At 44.8% G+C, this 8,595-nt stretch overlaps 1 long non-coding RNA gene across 1 annotated transcript in view; it reads right to left on the reverse strand.

The window, feature by feature from the left end:
• Positions 1–148: 148 nt before the first annotated feature.
• The window catches only part of LOC115941640 (uncharacterized), an 11,108-nt gene continuing 2,661 nt past the window's right edge, over positions 149–8,595 (reverse strand). The window contains exons 2-3 of the long non-coding RNA XR_014141630.1: positions 4,927–5,058; positions 149–1,179 (exon numbers count right to left, since the gene is read on the reverse strand). This is a non-coding gene — a long non-coding RNA (uncharacterized LOC115941640). The remainder of the gene's footprint in view (positions 1,180–4,926; positions 5,059–8,595) is intronic.

An 8,595-nucleotide genomic window follows, 5' to 3' on the forward strand; every position in this document is an offset into this window, starting at 1 on the left:
GGTGGGTATTGAGGAGGGCACATTCTGCATGGAGCACTGGGTGTTATGCACAAACAATGAATCATGGAACACTTCATCTAAAACTAATGATGTAATGTATAGGGATTAACATAAGAATAAAAAAAAAAGAATATTAAAAAAAAAAAAGCTGGATAAAAACTGGATTTCTGAAGGGGAGCCCAGAGTCCACCGACAGGTTCCAAATCAACACAGCTGCTGGGAACCCCAGGAAGAGCAGTGCTTTAGAGGTCACCCCCTTCACAGGCCCCACGTCAACAACCCTGCTCTGAAGGGGGAAAAAAAGGCCTTTGGGCAAACAGTGCTGGACTGCTTGGGTATCCCGTGAAAACGGAGCCGGGGGCCACGACAGCGGGCTGCAGGGCCGCTGGATGGACGCCGCAAATCCTCCCGGACCGTCAAGGGGTAAGGTAGGATCATTCCTGACTGAAAGCAAGTATTTTATGGAGCATAAAATCTCCCACTGGTAAAATGAAACAGGAGATGTTAAAGAACACTCCCTGCCCGTAGGAGACCCCTTCCATCTCTTCTGGAGACTGGGCCCAAGAAGCCCTGGGACAGAATAAGCTCTAGACCCAAACTGAACTCTAAATCCTGAGAGAGCTCTTAAATCCAGTCTGAGAGGGGCTGTTCCGCTGATGTCCGTTTACACACAGGCTGAGCCACGAAAAGCGATGGTCATGGGACCTAGAGGGCATGATGCTGATTCACTGACGGCTTGGTTAGGGGAAGACAGAGTTGAGCATACAGTAAAAGGTCAAAGCAGCTGATGTTTTGCCGGTCTGGCGGGCTTTAAAATCCATACCCATCAGTGATTTTCATGTTTCTGACCTAAAGTTATAGGTATCAGATGCTACAGCAACTTCTGCGGCTGATCTCATCCAGCAGAAATGTGTTCCCCAAACTTTATTTAAATACAATTATGATAAGACCTTAAGACCTGACTATCCTAACCATGACTCTCCTGCCCCAGGTACCATCCACATGGACCACACTGACCTGCAGTTCCCAGGTCGGAGATCAAGAAGCCTCTTCGTCCGAGAAGCATTCCTGGGTTAGCTGTCCCTCTTCTAAGCACATGGCTTCTTGGTCCAGCTCCCCGACCAGGCAGGGATAGGGACAGGGACACAGTGTCCACCACATAAAAGGCACTCAAAATATCTAAAGAAAACAAACATTTTTCCAGGGGCCCATAAGTGATACACCTGAAACAAAACCTAATCCTAATCCTCCATATTCACTCAGGGAAAGCATGTGCCTTGGACAAGTGAGGGCAGAAGGAGAGGTAATGGAGCAAAAGGTAGAGCTTATAGGCCAGAATCAAAATACAGAGGTATATTTGAGAAAACGCAAGCAGAATCAAGATTGGGTTTATTGCATTTATTCCTACTGTATGATTTAACACCTCATTTTTCGTACCAATGGTGTTTTTAATTAAAGACTATTTTAAATGTATTAATCAGTCATTTGAGGGGCCACTGGAAAGCTAATTTTGTATGCATTTGTAGTGACAAGATAAAAACATGTTCAGAATGAACTGACTGCCTATCACGTCCAAGACACAAACAGGATTTCACTTAACCCTTACAAGAATGCTGGGAAGGGCTGTTACCATCACCATGTCACAGTTCAGAAAACTGCGGCAGAGACGTTGATTTTCACTTGGACAACAGCCAAGGGCAAGTGGCCGGCACAACAATCATTCTGAGAGCATGAAAGCTGCTCTCAATTCCCTTAGAGACTGACTAACAGAACAGGCTCTGAAGACGAGCGGCCAGAAGAGGCCTGGAGGTAAGTTATCTCTAAAGGTCATTTTGGACGAAGTTGGATAAAGCCCCCCAGTTTCTCTCCAGGAATGGAAAGAAAGCTTCCTCCTCTTGCACAGCTCCAACTGACCTTTGTCATTCGCTCTCTCCCCCACCCCTTTCCCAGTTCCCGGTACAAAGACAAACCTGAGTGTTCAGGTAGCTTCCAGGGACAGCTGTACCCTGCTAACCCCGTGCCCCACCCCCCCAACCCCACTCCCCAGTACTGCTCCAGCTCCTGCTCCACCCTCCGTTTCCAGCACAAGTGAGGACTTGCGCCTCCTCCCCTCCCACAGGAGGAGCCTCGGGAGGGTAGTGGGTCACCTCCAGCTACTCTGCCCGGCTGCCTCTGCTGGAAAAAGCACAGCAGAAGCATTCCCAATGATCGTTTACCCCATCGCCTCAAGCCCCACGTACTTATCAGCCCTCACTCTGAACTACTCTTTAGACCATCCCATTCCTCTCTGGAATGTTCTTATTAGTTCTTCCTGCCCTCAGTGTCAAAGCCAAACATCCTTGTCTCACCTGCGGACAGAGGTCAAGCTCCCTCGTTCCCTCGTTTCCTAACTGCCAACTATACCTGCTGGGTTTTGCTGGACTTCAGCACACTTCCTGAGTTCCCTCCACTACCTGCTGCTTCCTTCCTACGGTCTGTGCCATTGGCAAATCTCTTCTGCGATATCTCTTTGTCTCCTCACCCAAACCCCGCTCTACCAAGAGTTCCGTCTCCTCCTCCTCAAACACTTGCCCAAGATAAGGAAGAGGGCGCTCTGAAATTCCACCTGCCCTGATGGATTACCTGAGGACTGAACAGTGGGTTCGCCTAAACTGCACTGCAATTACCTGGGGCTGGACGCTGTAATTCTTCTCCAAGTTAACCCCAAGTACACAGTGACCCAAATAATAGGCTCTCCCTGGCCTTCAATAAATGGGAGCCTGTTCCCTGACAGTCAATAAACAAAAATAGTACCTGGGAGTAAGTTATATAGCTGGGGTTGTTTTTGTTTTCTTTTCCTGCAAAGGAACACGTTCTTCCTGATTCATTAAAAAAACATAGCCATTCAGGGGTACCTGGCTGGCTCAGTCGGAGGAGTGAGCAACTCTTGCTCTCCAGGTCGTGAGTTCGAGCCCCATGTTGGGTGTAGAGAGTACTTACATACATAAAACTTAAAAAAAAAATCCATTCAATACAGAGACTGCAATCGCTTAGAATCCTATGCCACAGATGTACAGCTTTCTTTAGTGTCTGAACCTAACATTTTCATAATCCCCAAACCTTAAAGGATTAAAAAATTAATGTATTCAGCTATAAAAGACTCCAGCTCTCCATGAAGTTTAATCTGGGTTCCTTACTTTTCTCTGAGGCCCTAAAATTCTGCATAAAAGAAAGCATAAGAGAGCACACAAAGCTTGGATGACCCAGGACTGGACCTCACTCAGAAAGTAAGGTAAAAGAGCACCTGAAAAACAGCACATGTGACATTTCAATTATTGCAGATCAGGTTTTAAGGTCATTCTTTCTCACATGTTTAATGAAGGGCACTGCCTTCTAATTCTACGAGTTGCATAAACACTAACATTTGGTTATTTAAATAGTGACAGCGTAGAGAAACTCCGACTTTGGAGACTTTCTAGTAACGCAGCTGGGCGAACTTGAGCCACAGGCTCCTCACCCACCTACAGAGACACACGCAGACGGAGCTATGTATTTGCAGAAAACCAGCCACAGCCACAGACCAGAGCGCACACAGTCACAGAACGTGCGTGCAGAAACAGACCCCCAAGGCACCAGATGCACACACAGACACGGACAGACACACAGACACTAATTCCCCAAAGCAGAGCTAATTTACCAAGAAATGGTCTTACCTGCAGAGAGAAATCTTACCCTATCCACAAAAAACACTCGTTCATCAGCGTCCAACCCACCCAACAACCCAACTCTGTGCTGACGTTTGTGCTGGGCTGGGATCGTCCTGATGCTCAGCAGGAGCCGTTTTAGGTGCTGAAGGAATTTCGGCTTTTATAACCCACACAGGCTCACCAAAATTGTATAACCATACCATCTAGTCAGAAATTACACAACAGCCACCACCTGGTTACAAACGGTTACTACATGCTTCTGGTATGGTCTGCTCACCATCAGTCTGTCACAAGTTTCACGTGGCATCGTGGATATTCTGTTGTGGAAACCAAGCAGTTGCTGGGATTACATTTCTCAAACCCACACAAATAAGGGAAATTAAACCTATCTTTCCAAACACTCCTGTTCAAATGAACGAGCCCACCCACACTGCTTCCAAGCTCAGTGACAGCGGGGGCGGGGGGGAGTTTCATACTTCCTGGTAATATTTCATTTCCCCAGCTGGGGGCCCAAAAACATTTCCCCAATTGGGGGCCCCAAAAACAATTGTTTTCAAAGCCCAAAGACTTTCAAAGATTAAGATCTTTGAGATGTATTGCGACAGCACGGAGAAACTCCGACTTTGGAGACTTTCTAGTAACGCAGAAGCATGATCTCAAAGCATGATCTGCTCATTGAAATGACAGGAAAAGCAACAACTAACTGCACTATTGAGAGCCAGCGGGGCTGTGTGTGGCCTCTGGCACGCAGGTCCCAGCCACAGAGGCCCCACTGAAGAGTGGAAGTGCCCACAGAAACACTCAGGAAGGCAAACCCGCACTGACAATCTAGCACCAAGAGGAGGGAAGAAGCCACAGCTGTCGTCAGACTTCGTCCTTTCTAGCCCTGACTCCAGGCCAGGGCCTGCCAGAAACCCGGGCAGCAGGCACCTGCTCCCCTGGGCTGTGCCGTGAGAGGGCAAGAAGCTGCCTCCCTCTCCCCAGCACCGCAAGGGGACCACAGGGCTCAGGTGAGAAACAGGCAGGCAGAAGGGACATCTACCAGCAGCACAGTACCTCCTGGAAGAGGTGATAAAGGCAGAGGAAGAGACAGGACAGCCTGGAGGAGAGCAGCTCTGACAGTTACTCATTCATGAATCATCTTTGGGAAGTCAGTGGTGGGCACAAGAGAAAGATGCCAGCTGACTGGAGTAGAAGCTGCAGTCGAAGCGGGGAGAAAGCTGGGAGCCAAGAGCTTTACCTGTTCAGGAGCAGGAGCTTCATCCTCACAAGTCCCCAGAGCACGGGTCACATGGGACATACCCAACGCCTCAGGTAGACCAGAAGGCCCCTCACTCCAAAGTGAGCTAAGAGGAAAAACCCAGCATGTGGCCTGTGGGAAAAAGAATCCAGTCTCTGTATTCTGAACACAAGAACCGTCCTCAGGCTGTTCTGTGAAGACTCTAACCTCAAAAAGTTTAAACTGCAGGAACCGAAAGAAAATTTCAATTTGGAACAAAAAAGAATTAAAAAACAAACAGTTGCTATTTTTAAAAAAGGGAAATGGGATCACACAATTACATGAAGAAAACGGACTGAGACCCAGAGAGAACAAGCTGGGGGTGGTGAAGAAGCAACAGAGAGAAGTGAAAACCCAAGGAAACAGCAGAAAACTAATGGGTGGAGGACAAGTTTGGGAAACACGGAGAGACAAGGAAAAGTCCAGAAAGGCAGTAGCAGTTCCCAGATGAGAACCGTGGAGGGACAAAAGCAAAGAGCAAAACCAAGACATGAATAACCAGTGCTCCTTGACTAGACATAAGAAGAACAAAGAAGCCAGTCATGCCACAGGACTCCGTTTACATGAAATGTCCAGATCGGGCAAATCCAGAGAGACAGAAAGCAGATTAGTGGTTGCATGGGGCTGGGGTGGAGATGGGGGACAGGAACGGGGAGTGACTGTTAATGAGTTTGGGATTTTTTTATGGGATGAAGAAAATGTTCCAAACTTGACGGTGATGGTTACACAAGTGTGATTCCCTGGAAGCTGACGAACCACACAGGTTAAACGGGAGAACCGTGTGGTGTGTGAATTCTAGCTCAATAAAACTGTTTTGTAAAGAACGAATGGAACAGGCTTAAAGATGTAAAAAAGATATAGAGTAGAAACCAACTATTCTGAGATTAAGAAAAATCGGAGACATTACAAAGGCACGCCAGATTCATGCAAAATCGGAGAAAAGAAACCTGTTCTTGGACACATTTTGGCAAAATAATTTAACTACAGGAAGAAGTTGTAGAAACATCCAGGGAGAAGGAGAAAGTGTTTGGGTTACTCAAGTAATAGCAGTAATTAAGATGAACCCCAGGATTTTCCAAGGCAGCATGAAAATGCCAGAAGTCTATAGAAAATGAAGACAGAGAACTGAAGAAAAGGTTTTTTTAAAAGAATTTTATACCCAGACAAGCTGCCCTTCATGTGGAAAAGCCAAAAAAATGCAACCTCAGATATGCAGAGGCTCAGAAGGGGGAAGGGGGAGGTTGAGGCTATTATTCCAACGGTCTAAGACGCAAAATTCAGAGAGGCCCATAATACGCAGGGCTGCTAATCACATGTGCCAATCAAAACCATCAAGGTCAGGACAAAACTAAATAATGAAGATAAACCTGATCATAAAACTGAACGCATATGTCAAATTATTCTCTAAGCATATGCTAGATTATGTGAAAAATGTAACTAATAACAATAAAGCAGATCCAGTAAGACTACATTATTAAAGATTAAAGACAGGCAATAAGATAATGCTCAAACCCATCTCCCAAACAGGTAGGACTTTTAAAACACCATTAGATCTTCGCGATAACTACTGGAAAAACTGGGTTTTTTCTTTTGTTTTGGAGGTTGGTTGGTTTTTTAGTTTTTAAAAGGAAACCACTATTAAAATTTGAAACAGATTACAGACTAAAACACAAACTAAACCTATAAATGAGTTAAATTCAAAGTATTCTCAGGTGCATCAGAATATAAATGTCAATGCCCAAAAATACACCTTAAACCAAGTGAAACAAAAATAAAGCAATAATGCTGCCTCATTATTTTTTAAATATCAGACACCATGAAATCATGCCAGAAGTATTAAAAGGGAGAAAAGCGGGTAAGTTTACATTGCTAAAGTAAAAAATTCACAATGGAAATATTATGTCAATTTTTATGTTCCAAACATTATTTCACTGATATAAAGTCCATACCGGCTAACAATATGGAAGAAAGGACCGACAGTTCATAAAAGTACCTAACTGTCTCCAAGAAGATGGGGACAAGAGGGTGGAGGGACAGGGGCACAGTCTCAGTCTCCATGTGAGTTTTATTTTTTATTGATGAGAAAATGTGACCAATATAATGAATAAGGCTAACATAATAGGTACCAAACTGTGCACCCCACAGAAAATAGAGCTTTACTTTCACTGGTTAAAGAGCATTTGTGAAAACTGGCCATCATGCCAAATGAAAAGTTCAACCCCCCACAAAAAGGAGCATTTATTATTTCTCACTGCCTGACCATAATGCCACAAGAGATCAAAAGAATTACTAACCAACAAAGTCATAACAACTTCAAATTTTCAACCTCTCTCCCAAATAACCATTGGGTCAAAGATGAAACTGAAACTGTAAAAACACCCTTACAACAAAAAAGAATAAGTAATAAAATACCCTAAGGGACAAGAAATGAGAGAAAAAAATTGGCTAGAAAAGCAAAAAATAAATAAATAAATTGGATAAATACATCCAAGAAGGTTCTTAACAAGCCTCCCAAGGCCAAGGCAGATAGAAACCTTCCATTCAAAATTACATGGGCCCAGGTAGCTTCCCAGGCAAATGTCTGCAAGCACTAAGGAACAGAACTTCCTAGGCTACTCAGCTCCAGAGCACTGGAGAAGAAAAACAAGCCTATCAACCATTTTAGAAATCTAGCATCATCCTGATCATAAACTTGACAGAAAAAAGGAAAAAAAAGCAGTATTACAACTCTCATCAGTGGGTAGAAGAAAGCCTGTAAGATAAACAAACACCAAAAAGGCACGGGACAAAACTCAGCATCAATTTTCAAATAAAACTCTCAGCACATTCAACACAGAAGAAAAAGGGTCGTCAAAAAGAATCCCCATCTCATGCCATAGCTAATGAGATTCTTGCCCTGAAAAACCCCAAGAGGTGCCCGTGAAAGCCAGGAACAGGAGTCTGACAGCCTCCAATATAGAAGAGTGTCCTAACTACTACAATAAGAAAAAGGTTTTAGGGGCGCCTGGGTGGCTCAGTCGGTTAAGCGACTGCCTTCGGCTCAGGTCATGATCCTGGAGTCCCGGGATCGAGTCCCACATCGGGCTCCCTGTCAGTACGGAGTCTGCTTCTCCCTCTGACCCTCCTCCCTCTCATGCTCTCTGTCTCTCATTCTCTCTCTCGCAAATAAATAAAAAAATCTTAAAAAAAGAAAAAGGTTTTAAAGTGTGTGTTGGGGGCGCGGGGGGGTGCAGTGCAGCACTTGGGTCAGTTAAGCGCCTGCCTTTGGCTCAAGTCGTTCTCTCGGGCTCCCTACTCAGCGGGTAGTCTGCTTCTCCCTCTACTCTTCCCCTCTGCTCATGATCTCTCTCTCAAATGAATAAATAAAATCTTTAAATAAAGTGCTAAATACTGGAAAATGAAAGACAAAATAATTATTTATAGGTAAGGGGTCTAACTTAGAAAATGAGTTTACAAACCTAGAATAAGATACTTCAGAAAGGTAGGTAGTTACAAAATGAACACAGAAAAAAACATCCCTGGCATAGCATTAACTCATATTAAGTCCCCCTCTTTTGTGAAGTATTGTATACACACATGGACGAGTACGCTAAGAAACTAGATGGCAGGGGCGCCTGGGTGGCTCAGACG

This window comes from Leptonychotes weddellii, unplaced genomic scaffold, assembly GCF_054177405.1.
Source record: "Leptonychotes weddellii isolate Sample4059 unplaced genomic scaffold, ASM5417740v2 HiC_scaffold_1178, whole genome shotgun sequence".
NCBI lineage: Eukaryota > Metazoa > Chordata > Mammalia > Carnivora > Phocidae > Leptonychotes > Leptonychotes weddellii.